Here is a 15,136-nt window from a genome sequence, read left to right as displayed (position 1 = left end):
CACTGTAATCTGTGAGATCAAAAAACCCGGTTTTACTGTTAAGGGTTGACGCCACACAGACAAGGTTAGGCTTGCACAGATCGGGAGGACCTTAGGAACATTCCTGTGGTGGAATTTTTCTTCTCACCCTAACGGTTCTCTCACTGTCACTCAAAATCAAATGACGTTGTGGGGTAGGCTTCATTTTGGGCCTACTTTTCTAATGGTCGTTGCGCTTAGACCGAGCGAGCTACGGTCAAGCGGGATAGCTCGTTGAACTCAGCACAGTCTGGAGACTATGGTGATGCCATTTTTTGTGTTGATTTCAGAATGCCATTTTGGTGATGGTCCCTCTCCGTTTAAACATATTGCAAATGCACAAAAGTCAACTAGCAAGTCAGTGTCCATCAGTCAATTAGATGTCATTATGACACCAAACTGATATCAATTGACACCAAACCCACTTTTTCCTACTCATTTAGAAGCCAACTATCACATATGTCAGAGCAGGCCCATAATTCACAGCGCCTTCAGTTTAAAACATAATAAAAAGGTAAAACACATAGTTACGTTCTAGCTGCGGGTCCAGTTCGGACATTATGTGAAGGCCTATGTGAGGCGACCCCGAATCCCGAGTTTCGGCTCGATAGGTCATTTGGTATCCGAGAAAAACCCTAATTGGTGCTGAAAATCCACTTTTTTCCATGCCTTGCTACGGGGTCCTTGAACGAGCTATCGGACAGAAACGTTGGGGTCCGTCTCTATGGGCCGAGCCGGTTTCAATGCACCTAGCCTTGCGTCTCTGAGACTTTTCTAAACGTCGTCATTTTCGTGATGGTCAAAATGAATTGAAGGTATTGCAAATGTACGAGGCTGTTTCTCGGTCCGAGAACCGTCTAGAGCCACGTAACTCACCACGCACTATCGACCGGAGGTCTAGAACAGGTTTCTAAAGTTTCGGAACTCTAGGTATGACGGTTCTTTTTTAGCTTGAACAAAGCTAACTATTGCAGCCACTGTCTGTCTCTACGCACCCCAATACGTCCCTCCTTCCAAGTTGTGTTTTAGTGTGATTTTTTTTTCCTTTGAATTTTTTGGGGAAAAATGACTGATTTACCGTTCATGGGGGTTGCCTAATCACATATATGAAGTTTTGGACAGATCTGACTGTTTTAACCCTTCGAAACAGCCCCTGAGACACCAATTATGGCACTTCCGGTTGGCACAGGAAGCTATAAATCAACACATATCCTCATTGGGGTGTGCTGTTAAAGAATCCTGAGTTTTAAGTCTTTACGTTAAGAATTGACTGATTTACACAGGCTTGAATGCACTATGTCTGTCAAACTGCAGGCAGGGTATGGATATACACTTTTAGGGGCATTTGAACCACTTCCGGTTGGTCCAGGAAGCTTAGAATCAACACAGGTAGACCTCATAGTGGCCTGATGGACTGGTATCGAAGACAGGTTCATACGGCATTCATAACCCATATAGGCTTCAGGTTGAATTTAGGGGTGCAGGCAATGTATTCCTATGGGGAGAGATGTCACTGTAATCTGTGAGATCAAAAAACCCGGTTTTACTGTTAAGGGTTGACGCCACACAGTCAAGGTTAGGCTTGCACAGATCGGGAGGACCTTAGGAACATTCCTGTGGTGGAATTTTTCTTCTCACCCTAACGGTTCTTTCACTGTCACCCAAAAGCAAATGACATTGTGGGGCAGGCTTCATTTTGGGCCTACTATTCTAATGGTCGCTGCGCCTAGACCGAGCGAGCTACGGTCAAGCGGGATATATCGTTGAACTCGGCACGGCCTAGGGATTATGGTAATGCCATTGCCTGCTCTCTGTGTCTTTAAGCACCGCACTTTATCACTCCATCCTTGCTGTGTGTGTGTGTGTGAGAGCTTTTCTTTGACATCTGTTGGGAGAAATGACTGACTTACAGTTTATGGGGGTTGCCTAATCACACATGAAGTTTTGAAAAGATCTGACCTTTTTAACCCTTGGAAACAGCCACTATGACACAATTTAAGGCACTTCTGGTTGGCACAGGAAGCTATAAATAAACTCATATCCTGATTGGGGTATGCCTTTACATAATCCTGAGTTTTAAGTCTTTACGTTAAGAACTGAGTTATTTACGGAGGGTTTAGTATGTGTGTGTTATTTCAGAAAATCATAGAAAATCACAGAAATCTTGCAGAGCTCTGCCTCACACTTTAAAAAGATTTGTATGAACACCCCGCAACTGGATCTGTAACCGTTGAAAAAAAAAACCGCCTATTTGTGAACATCACCAATTTGTCATTGTTCCGTTTCTCTTAAATGACGATAGATAAATGGCTGGTTCTTTTTTTATTGACACCGGAAGCTCCTTGACTTTGACCTGAAGTGGAAAAATAATTTCTCTATTTCCATTTCCACTTGTTCGGGGCCAACTGCCCATTATGCCAAACCTACGCTCACCAAGTTTCGACTTCGAAATATTTTCCGTTTTCGAGGTAAGGCCCCGTCGTGATTCGTGATGTTTTGCCAAATTGCCATATGATTCCTTATGCCCTCTTGTGGGAATTTCCGGGATAGCGGAAAAATGGTCCAAAACTTGTTTATTTCATAAAACGGAAACCGAATGTCCGACAAAGTTCATTTGATGACTTCCCGGTAGGTCCGGCCCTACCGCACGGCCCGACGCCGACCGCAAATTTTACAAACGTTTTCGGACGTCTAGTAAGGGACCGTACATTTGCAATATGGACTTTTTCACTAATCATACACAAAATGCCAAAATGTTCCCTTAAGGTATTACCACCAGGGGGCATGGTTGGTACCACGGATAATAGCCCAGCGCAGCATGTTAGTCAAGGTGATCAGAGGCACTTAAGTTGTTGACACTACCCATCCCGGTAGCAGGGATAATTGTCATCAGCAACCACTGAATAGCATAGCACCACAGTCAAATAGTATTACTAAAAAATATTCATATTCATGAAATCACAAGTGCAATATAGGAAAACAGAGCTTAGCCTTTTTGTTAATCCACCTGTGTTCTCAGATTTTGAAATTATGCTTTACAGCGAAGGCAATCCAAGCGTTTGTGTAAGTTTATCGATAGCTAGCATAACATTATGTACACTAAGCATTAATCAGCTAGGTCACGGAAATCAGAAAAGCAATCAAAAAAATAGTTTACCTTTGATGATCTTCGGATGTTTTCACTCACGAGACTCCCAGTTACACAACAAATATTCCTTTTGTTCCATAAAGATTATTTTTATACCCAAAATACCGACGTTTTTTTTGTCGCGTTATGTTCAGAAATCTACAGGAAAGAGCGGTCACGACAACGCAGACATATATTCCAAATAATATCCATAATGTCCACAGAAACATGTCAAACGTTTTTAATAATCAATCCTCATGTTGTTTTTAAAATATATATTCGATAATATATCAACCGAATGTGTAGGTTTTTCAATAACAGCGGGAGAACCAATGGCGGCTTTACTCAGTTGTGCAAAACTCACTCTGAGAGCCCCCACCTATCCACTTACGCAATGTGATCATTCACGCTCTTTTTTCAAAATAAAAGCCTGAAACTATGTCTAAAGACTTTTGACACCTTAGGGAAGCCATAGAAAAAGGAATCTGGTTGATATCCCTTTAAATGGAGGATAGGCATGCATAGGAACAGGGAGATTTCAAAATAAGAGGCACCTCCTGATTGGATTTTCCTCAGGCTTTTGCCTGCAATATCAGTTCTGTTATACTCACAGACAATATTTTTACAGTTTTGGAAACTTTAGAGTGTTTTCTATCCTAAGCTGTTATAATTATATGCATATTCTAGTTTCTGGGGCTGAGAAATAGGCATGTTTTTTAGCCAAAAAACTGCCCCCTACACGCAAAAGGTTAAGCACATCTGATGGTACTAATGACCTATTCCCTTCCCCCTACAAGAGAGAGGAGAGGACCGGCAGTGAGGGGGACTGGAGAAAATAAGAGTGCTTACTTCTCCAAAGGAGAGAGGACTTACCGGACGGAAGGGAGAAGAAGAGGACAAACTACCTATTGGGAATGGCAACCACTGATCCACACCACCACCTCCACAAACGGATAGTTAAGGCGGTAACTTATGTTATTGTTAAAAGTTACTCACCTTGTGTTCTTTGTTCCTGTAACGAATTTTGTTTTCCTTGTGAGATCATCCTTGATTGTTTGAGAAGGAAGAAATACCTCAATAGAGAACTTTGTTCAATGTAAGAACCTGCTCCCGACTCGTTTATTCCACCTTTCCGCTTTAGAGCAAACTCAAAGTACTTGGTACGCTCACACTACCTAGCTATTATTTTGGTCTGTAGCTGGCCACTGGATGCTCTCTCTAGCCTCCCCCACCCCCTGCCGTCATCCCTCTCTCCCCCAGACTGACTTGGCTGCAGCCCAGCCAGAATGTTGCTTAGTGGCTGATTAAAACACTTTAATTGAGGCCTGGGCAAGCGGAGCCAAGTACATGTGCCTCTGCTCCATGTGCCACAATGGTGGGGCTGCAGGGAATGTTTTTCCTCTTTTGCAAGCCTGGCAGTGGAAACTGTAAACACCACACTCAACATGGGGCTATTACTCAGTGTGGGCACTGTGGCGATGTAGTAGTGACAGAGTACTCTGACAATGACTATCTAGCCTCAGTGGATTTACATATAGTTTTTGACCATTTAAACCCCTTTCCTTTTTTTATTTAACAAGGCAAGTCAGTTAAGAACAAATTCTTATTTACAATGACGGTCTCCCCCAGCCAACCCGGACAACGCTGGGCCAATTGTGCACCGCCCTATGGGACTCCCAAGCACAGCCGGATGTGATACAGTCTGTATTTGAATCAGGGACTGTAGTGATGCCTCTTGCACTGAGATGCAGTGCCTTAGACCACTGCGCCACTTGAGAACAGGTGTGGAACATAAAGGAAATATATAAGCCATTACTTTTCATGGGTTCGAACCGGTTCGGAACATTATTTTGCTGGTCGGAACAGTGAAAAATAGTGTTTCTGTTCAGAACGAACCGCTGCGCACCATTCAGGAGCCATTAGCATGATATAGTTCAATAAATCGTTTATTTTCAGTTTCTGGCAATTCAATGTTTTAAATGTTGTTCTGAAGTGGTAATTTTAATTCACTAATGAGAAAATATTCACTCCCCTCTAAAAGATTTTAATAAAACAGCAGTGTTTTCTTAATGTTATGAAATCGCTTTTAATCGAGCCAACCACACACTCACACACAGATTGTAAATGCTAATTGAAGACATCAACTGCTTTTCAAGTGACCCAAATGGGGACCAGTAGGATAATTCATCCAAACAAATTATCTCTGAAAGCCCAACGTACAGATGGGAGGCTCCAATTAATTCTAGCAAATTACATTTCATGTGTAGATGCACCTCTTTTTAATGTTCAGCTTAATGTGCGAGTACTATAGAGAGAGAAGGAGAGAGAGTGATGAAGATTGAGAGAGGGAGAGAATGAGAGAGAGAGCGTTTTAGTGTCTCTGTGTATATTAATTAGGAGCGATTCCAGCCATCACATAGAGATACAAACTAAATGTGAATGTTCACAGCCATATCCAGGGTGCCACCGACAGCAAAGCATGTAATAGCTCGGTGCCCAATGGTCTCTGCCTGCTTGCATGGCCTTGGACCCTGCCCAGGTGAAATTACGCGGAAAGGCACATTCTCCAACTCCCAATAACCCTCAAATTTTTGGCATCCCAGTTGCAAGCAATACTTTTGGCTGGCGAGAGCTGCAATCTGTAGTTGTGAAATGGTGCCAGGAATGGGGGGGTGTCTCAGAAGAGATCGCTTTGGAGTGCAGTTAAACTCCCACACACACACACAGCTGATTCCAACTTCTCCTTGATAACACTTTTGTGTGACAGGTACTGTTGCTTGTATAGTTGCTTCGTATACTGATACATTACCTGATACATTGTGGGTGTTTAGGCATGTTCCAGATCATAGGCTTAGTCTTTCTCTATCACTCCTGCAAAAATCTCTCTCTCTGTGTCTCTCTCAATAAATCCATGTAGTGTATGTCAATGAGAGATTGAACATTAGAGTTATGAGATCAAGCAGTTTGTCCAGTGAAAATTTTCAGTGATCACTAGGCTCCCACAGTGACTTTTCTGTAATTTTGACAGTAAAAACACAGGAAATGTGTTTTACAGCATTCATGCTGTAGATTGCACTGCATTATGGGTAAAATGAAAAACAAATACTGTTATTAACTGTAATTGGAAACGTATTCCTTTACAGTGATAGCTTTTGCCTACTGTAAATGCAAAGGATCCGTTTCAGGTACCAACCTCATGCTGTTGGGCGAGACACATGAAACTCAGACTATCTTAGTAAATATGTTTTTGAAAAGGCTGGGAAGTGGAAGAATATTTTCAGCAGCTGCTGGGTAGGTATTTTGACTTGTTTATAAGTATCTTTATTGCTATTCAATGTTGAAATACTGCATGTTTTCTTAGCTAATCTAGCTAGCTAGCTCAACTTTTCCCGACCTTTCAACCTAGATTGGTGGTGGTGGGTGTGCTATACGTCACGGTCTGCGTGGGTTTCAAAGTGCAAAGACTGTCTGAACGAAAGAAGGAAAAAATATATTCAGTGGCAAGAAAAAGTATATGAACCCTTTGGAAATACCTGAATGTCTGCATAAATTCGTAATAAAATTTGATATGAACTTCATCTAGGTCACAACAATAGACAAACACAGTCTGATTAAACTAATAACACACAAACAATTATATGTGCTCATGTCTTTATTGAACACACCTTGTAAACATTCACAGCGCATTGTGGAAATAGTATGTGAGCCCTTGGATTTAATAACTGGTTGACCCTCCTGTGAGAGCAATAAGCTCAACCAAACATTTTTTGTAGTTGCAGATCAGACCTGCACAACGGTCAGGAGGAATTTTGGAATATTCCTCTTTACAAAACTGCTTCAGTTCAGCAATATTCTTGGGATGTCTGGTGTGAACTGCTCTCGAGTTCATGCACAGCATCTCAATCGGGTTGAGTTCAGGACTCTGACTGGGCCACTCCAGAAGGCGTATTTTCTTCTGTTGAAGCCATTCTGTGTTTTAGGTTGTTGTTCTGTTGCAACACCCAACTTCTGTTGAGTTTCAATTGGCGGACAGATAGCCTAACATTCTCCTGCAAAATGTCTTGATAAATTTGATAAACTTTGGAATTCATTTTTCTGTCTGATAGCAAGCTGTACTGGCCCTGAGGCAGAGCAAAACAGCCTCATCCATGATCCTCCCTCAACCATACTTTATAGTTGGGATGAGGTTTTGATGTTCAGGTGCCGTGCCTTTCTTTTCAACATATATTGTTGTGTGTTCCTTCCAAACAAATCAACTGTGGTTTCATCTGTCCAGAATAATATTTTGCCAGTAGCGCTGTGGAACATCGAGGTGCACGTTTGAAAACTTCAAAACGTTTAGCAATGGTTTTTTTGGACAGCAGTGGCTTCTTCCATGTTGTCCTCCCATGAACACCATTCTTTTTTAGTGTTTCACATATCGTAGACTCGTTAACAGAGATGTAACCATGTTCCAGAGATTTCTGTAAGTCTTCAGCTGATACTTTAGGATTCTTCTTAACCTAAGCATTCTGCGCTGTGCTCTTGCAGTCATATTTGCAGAAGAGCCACTCCCAGGGAGAGTAGCAACAGCACTGAACTTTCTCCATTTATAGATAACTTGTCTTGCTGTGGACTGATGAGCATCAAGGCTTTTAGAGGTACTTGTGTAACCCTTTCCAGCTTTATGCAAGTCAACAATTCTTAATCTTAATCTTCTGAGATCAATTTTGTTCGAAGCATGGTTCACATCAGGCAATGCTTCTTGTGAATAGCAAACTCAAATTGTGTTTGTGTTTTTATAGGGCAAAGCAGCTCTAACCAACATCTCCAATCTCGTCTCATTGATTGGACTCCAGGTTAGCTGACTCCTGACTACAATTAGCTTTTGGAGGAGACATTAGCCTAGGGGTTCACATACGTTTTCCAACTTACACTGTGAATGTTCAACTTATGTATTCAATATAGACAAGGAAAATACAATAATGTGTGTTCTTAATTTAAGCACACTATGTTTTTCTATTGTGACTTAGATGAAGATCAGATTAAAATTGTTGACCAATTTATGCAGAAATCCAGGTAATTCCAAAGGGTTCACATACTTTTTCTTGCCACGGTGTATATATATATATATAGATGAAGGATTGGAAATGATGCAGACAATTACATTGATTTAACAAAAGGTTAAGCTGCGTTTTCCTATATTGCACTTGTGATTTCATGAATATAAATATTTATAGTAATATTTATTGTGTGTAGCGCTATGCTATTCAGCGGTTGTTAATGACACTTATCCCGATATTGGGATTGCAGCCATAACAAGTTATTTAGACTGGTTTATGGAATGAGTTCCCTGTGGATGTGTCCCTGTGATGGTTGGATGATGAAGTTCGTATTTATCTTTCACAGTAAAAGGTGAAATTGAGGAATAAAGTCAAAGACCTTTATTTCCCATCAGTGCAAAACATTGTTCAGATGTTTTTCAGATAACAATGCTGTTTAGACGTGTTTGTTGCATGATAAATTCTGTTGCTATTGTTCCTATCACATATTTGCGATGGTGCGCTGCAAAGACTACTCAACAATGATCACAAATATGTGATTGTTCATGTGAAAGGGTTATAATAATAACAACATTTTTAAAAATGTAACCTTTATTTAACTAGGCAAGTCAGTTAAGAACAAAGTCTTGTTTACAATAACGGCCTACTCCAGCCAAACCCAGACAACCCTGGGTCAATTGTGCACCGCCCTTTGGGACTCCCAATCACAGGCTTGATTTGAACCAGGTACTATAGTGACACCTCTTCCACTGAGATGCAGTGCCTTAGACCGCTGCGACATTCGGGAGCAGGTGTGGAAGATAAAAGAACAATAAAAAACATTACTTTTTATGAGTTTGAACCAGTTCTGAACTTTATTTTGCTGGTCTGAACAGTGGAAAATAGTGGTTGTGTTCAGAACAAAACGGTCTGAAAATATTTGTTCCTCCAACCCCTGGTTTACCATTGCACTTTAATATTACATCGTTTAGCTTTATTAGTGATAGATAGCTACCAAGTCGCTGGACCAGTTTTCCCAAAAGTTAACAATGTGCAACATCAGGTTTTGCTTACTAGCCAACCAATGTAAATGCCATTATCAAGCCAATCTACTAAATTTAACCAAATAAAAAATATGAAACTTATCATGACTAGATTTAATCTCTTATCACTGTGATTAATTAGTCAACATTTAAAAATGCCTGTATACTGTCAATCATTGAGATAAATTAATTGCATGGTTGGCTTTATTAAAACTCTTAATCATTATGAGTCTATTGACGCACCTGTGCTTTAATCTAATCACCATAATAAAAATATGTCAATTTAAGAGAAAGTTATCAGTTTTTTTTGCATTGGCTGTGTCTCAAACCACCACATCCGCCTATTTTGGTCTTCCACACCTGCAGTGGAGAGTGGTAGAGCTACAGAACTGTTTGTCGGCCCAGGAGACATCCCGGAAAAGGAATTGTTCGTGTGGTAAGGAATTGTCCGGTTGGAATATTATTGAAGATTTATGATAAAAACATCCTAAAGATTGATTCTATGCATCGTTTGACATGTTTCTACGAACTGTAATATATTTTTTTACTTTTCGTCTGGACTTAGTGCCCGTGCCTTGTGCATTTGTATTACTGGGCCAAACGCGTGAACAAAAAGGAGGTATTTGGACATAAATGATGGACTTTATCGAAGAAAACTAACATTTTATTGTGGAAATGGGATTCCTGGGATTGCATTCCGATGAAAATCATCAAAGGTAAGTGAATATTTATAATGCTATTCCTAACTTTTGTTGACTCCACAACATGGCAGGTATGGTGGCTGAGCGCTGTACTCAGATTATCGCATGGCGTGCTTTTGCCATAAATATTTTTTGAAATGTTACACAGCGGTTGCATTAAGGAGAAGTATATCTTTAATTCTATGCATAACACTTGTATCTTTCATCAACGTTTATGATAAGTATTCACTTGGAGGCAAAACATTACTGAACATAATTCGCCAATGTAAACTGAGATTTTTTTTATATAAATTGGAACTTTATCAAACAAAACATACATGTATTGTGTAACATGAAGTCCTATGAGTGCCATCTGATGAAGATTATCAAAGGTTAGTGATTAATTTTATCTCTGTTTCTGCTTTTTGTGACTCCTAACATAATCGCCTGGTATGCTTTCGTCGTAAAGCCTTTTTGAAATCAGACACTGTGGTGGGATTAACAAGAAGCTTATTTTTAAAGTGGTGTATAATACTTGTATATTTGAAGAATTTTAAGTATGAGATTTCTGTTGTTTGAATTTGATTCCCTGCACTTTCACTGGCTGTTGTCATATCGATCCCGTTAATGGGATTTCAGGCGTAAGAAGACAACTAATGTAAAATATACTGTGTGTGTAAAATTAAAATAGGTTCAGAACGTTTGTGAAACGTCACAGTTAAAAATATATGGCAAATTGAAATCAAACTGGATGGACATCAGAATTAGATGAGAGGTTGAGGGTAGAGGAAGGAAAGGACAAAAAAAAATGAAACTACCATAAAATAGATTGTGTCCAGAAACCTAAGTGTTGTTGTTCATTACGTTTATCAATTATTTAAGGTCCCACAGTTGACAGTGCATGTTAGAGCAAAAACCAAGCCATGAAGTTGAAGGAATTGTCCTTAGCTCCGAGACAGTATTGTATCGAGGCACAAATCTAGGAAAGGGTACCAAAACATTTCTGCAGAAATTAAGGTCCCCAAGAAGACAGTGGACTCCATTCTAAAATGGAAGTTTTGGAACCACCAAGACTCTTCCTAAAGCTGGCAGCCCTGCCAAACTGAGCAATCAGGGGAGAAAGGTCTTGTTCAGGGTGGTGACCAAGACCCCCATGGTCACTCTGACAGAGCTCCAGAGTTCCTCTGTGGAGATTGGAAAAACTTCCAGAAGGACAACCATTAGGCCTTTATGGTATAGTAGCCAGATGGAAGCCACTCCTCAGTAAGCGGCACATGAAAGCCAGCTTGGAGTTTGCCAAAAGGCACCTAAAGGACTCTCAGACCATGAGAAACAGGATTCTCTGACCTGATGAAACCAAGATTGTACTCTTTGGCCTGAATGCAAAGTGCCAAATCTGGAGAAAGCCTGACACCATCCCTACGTTGAAGCATGGTGGTGGCAGCATCATGTTGTGGGGATGTTTTTCAGTGGCAGGGACTGGGAGACAAGTCTGGATCGAGGCAAAGATGAACTGTGAATTAGAGAGCATATATTTTGTTTTGTTTGCATTAAGTACACATTTTAATTTAACAAGGGCTTTCTGTAATGAAAGAAAATCAGATTGCAGCTCTAACATAGCTTGGTCAACAGTCAGTGCAATGGCATACATTACCGTATTGTCTGCATGCAGATTAATATTGTAGGATTTAGTACATACACCAATATTATTTATGTCAATAGTAAACAGAACAGGTCCCACTACCTACCCATGTGGTACACATGTCATACTATTGAGGAAACTAGACTTGACAACATCAGAAAGCACACATAATTTCTTGTCTGTCAGATAGCTCTTAAACATTTTGCAAGACTCCTTGTCCCGGCACCTTCCAGACAGTTTTTTAATGAATAGGGGATGGTCAACGGTTTTGAATGCCTTGGAAATGTCTTTAAATAGGGCAGCACAAAGTTTTGTTATGATTTAGGCTATTTAACACGTTTTCTAAAAACAATCAAACTGGCTTTAAAACCTGTTGTGACCAGGGGGCAGTATTTTCAGTTTTGGAAAAATAACGTTCCCAAACTAAACGGGATATTTTGTCAGGACAAGATGCTAGAATATGCATATAATTGACAGCTTAGGATAGAAAACACTCTAAAGTTTCCAAAACTGTAAAAATATTGTCTGTGAGTATAACAGAACTGATATTGCAGGCGAAAGCCTGAGAAAAATCCAATCCGGAAGTGACTCATCTTTTGAATGCTCTGCGTTCCGATGAGTCCCTATTGAGCAGTGAATGGGCTATCAACCAGATTCCTTTTTCTACGTATTCCCCAAGGTGTCCACAGCATTGTGACGTAGTTTCACGCATTTATGTTGAAAAATACCCGTAAGCGGCTACATTGCACAAGTGATCACCTGATGCTCCCAGAGTGATTCTTGCGTAAAATACAGAGGTAGACATTTTTCCTCTCGCTCCTATTGAAAAAACAATTGTCCCGGTGGATATATTATTGAATAGATAATTGAAAAACACCTTGAGGATTGATTATAAACAACATTTGCCATGTTTCTGTCAATATTGTGGATATTTTTCAGCGTTGTCGTGACCGCAATTTCCGGTCGATTTCTCAGCCAAACGTGAAGAACAAACGGAGCTATTTCGCCTACAAAAATAATATTTTTGGAAAAAAGGAACATTTGCTATCTATCTGGGAGTCTTGTGAGTGAAAACTTTCGAAGCTCATCAAAGGTAAACTATTTAATTTGATTGCTTTTCTGATTTTCGTGACCAAGTTACCTGCTGCTAGCTGGACATAATGCTATGCTAAGCTATCAATAAACTTACACAAATGCTTGTCTTGCTTTGGCTGTAAAGATGACAGGGTGATTAACAAAAGGCTAAGCTGTGTTTCAATATACTTCACTTGGGATTTTCATGAATAGGAATATTTTCTAGTAATATTTATGTCCGTAGTTAATTACATTTACATGATTAGCTCAATCAGGTAATATTAATTACGGAGAAATTATTTTATAGAATAGCATGTTATATCACTTAATCCGGCATAGCCAAAGACACGACACATATTTACAATAGAGTGAAAAGTTTAAAATGTTCAAAGCAGGGAGTGGGTCAGGGATTCTAGTTCCATGCCTTGGGAAGATAATTACCGGCCAATCTCCAAGTTATCTAAGTCAGAAGGATCTCCGTCTTTATGTAGGGGAATTATTTATTTTTCTTAGGGATAACACCAGTAGCAATTGTCAAGTAAAAAAACACAGGTTAAATGTTCAACAATGAGTGGAGCAGAGAGGTGCAGTAAAAACGGGTCAAGTGAATCCATCACTGTGGAATTTTTTACATTGATCTTTAGCAAGGCACTTAATATATCGTAGACATCAAATGGTCAAAATGAAAAAAATGTTTGAGAGCATCATGCTTTACAATATTTTCTGAGGTGACTAAAGGACTCCCTCTAGTGCAGTGTTTCCCAAACTTTTTATAGTCCCATACCCCTTCAAACGTTCAACCTCCAGCTGCGTACCCCCTCTAGCACCAGGGTCATCGCACTCTCAAATGTTGTTTTTTGCCATCATTGTAAGTCTGCCACACACACACACAATATTCAATACATTTATTAAACATTAGCATGAGTGTGAGTTTTTGTCACAACCCGGCTCATGGGAAGTGATAAAGAGGTCTTTTTTGGACCAGGGAACAAATAATAATATAATAAAAATAATCAATAATTTCACTCTTTATTTAACCATCTTACATATAAAACCTTATTTGTTCATCGAAAATTGTGAATAACTAACCACATGTTAATGAGAAGGATGTGCTTGAAAGGATGCACATAACTCTGCAATGTTGGGGTGTATTGGAGAGAGTCTGTCTTAAATAATTTTCGACACACAGTCTGTGCCTGTATTTAGTTTTCATGCTAGTGAGGGCAGAGAATTCATTCTCACATAGGTACGTGCTTGCAAATGGCATCAGTGTCTTAACAGCGCGATTTGCAAAGGCAGGATTATCTGAGCGCAGCCCAATCCAGATATCTGGCAGTGGTTTCTGATTAAATTCAATTTTCACAGAACCGTTTATTGCAATTTCGATGAGACTCTCTTATTCAGATATCGGTAAGTGGACTGGAGGCAGGACATGAAAGGGATAACGAATCCAGTTTGGGTCATCCGTTTCTTTAAAGTACCTGCGTAATTCCCTCAGGTGCTTCGCTATATCACATTTGACATTGTCCTTAAGCTTGAGTTCATTTGCACACAAAAAATCATACAATGATGGAAACTTCTTGGTGACAGGGGACAGTATTTTCACATCCGGTTGAAATGCATGTCCAAATTCAACTGCCTGCTACTCATCACCAGAAGATAAGATATGCATATTATTAGTATAGATAGAAAACACTCTAAAGTTTCTTAAACTGTTTGAATCATGTCTGAGTATACATAACTTATTTAGCAGGCGAAACCCAGAGGACAAACCATTCAGATTTTTTTTGAGGTCACTCTCTTTTCAATGTGTTTTCATTGGGAATCCAGATTTCTAAGGGACCTTCTTGCAGTTCCTTCCGCTTCCAATGGATTTCACCAGTCTTTAGACATTGGTTGAGGTTTTTCCTTTGTGTAATAAGAAGTAGCCCTGTTCAGAACGAGGGTCACTTGAAGTGTACTGTTAGATAGAGGCGCGTGACCAGAAAGCTAGCTACAGTTTGTTTTCCTCCTGTATTGAACACAGATCATCCCGTCTTCAATTTTAGCGATTATTCACTTTAAAAAAATACCTAAAGTTGTATTACAAAAGTAGTTTGAAATGTTTTGGCAAAGTTTACAGGTAACTTTTGAGATATTTTGTAGTCACGTTGCACAAGTTGGAACCGGTGTTTTTCTGGATCAAACGTGCCAAATAAATTGACATTTTGCATATATATCGACGGAACTAATCGAACAAAAGGACCATTTGTGATGTTTATGGGACATATTGGAGTGCCAACAAAATAAGCTCGTCAAAGGTAAGGCATTAATTATATTTTTATTTCTGGGTTGAAATATGCTTTCTCTCTTTGTTTACTATGCTGCTATCCTCAGATAATAGCATTGTTTGCTTTTGCCAAAAAGCCTTTTTGAAATCAGACATGTTGGCTGGATTCACAACAAGTGTAGCTTTAATTTGGTATCTTACATGTGTGATTTCATGAAAGTTTGATTTTTATAGCAATTTATTTGAATTTGGCCCTCTGCAT

This window comes from Oncorhynchus mykiss, chromosome 9, assembly GCF_013265735.2.
Source record: "Oncorhynchus mykiss isolate Arlee chromosome 9, USDA_OmykA_1.1, whole genome shotgun sequence".
NCBI classification, from domain to species: Eukaryota; Metazoa; Chordata; class Actinopteri; order Salmoniformes; family Salmonidae; genus Oncorhynchus; species Oncorhynchus mykiss.
This window is presented reverse-complemented; position numbering follows the sequence as displayed.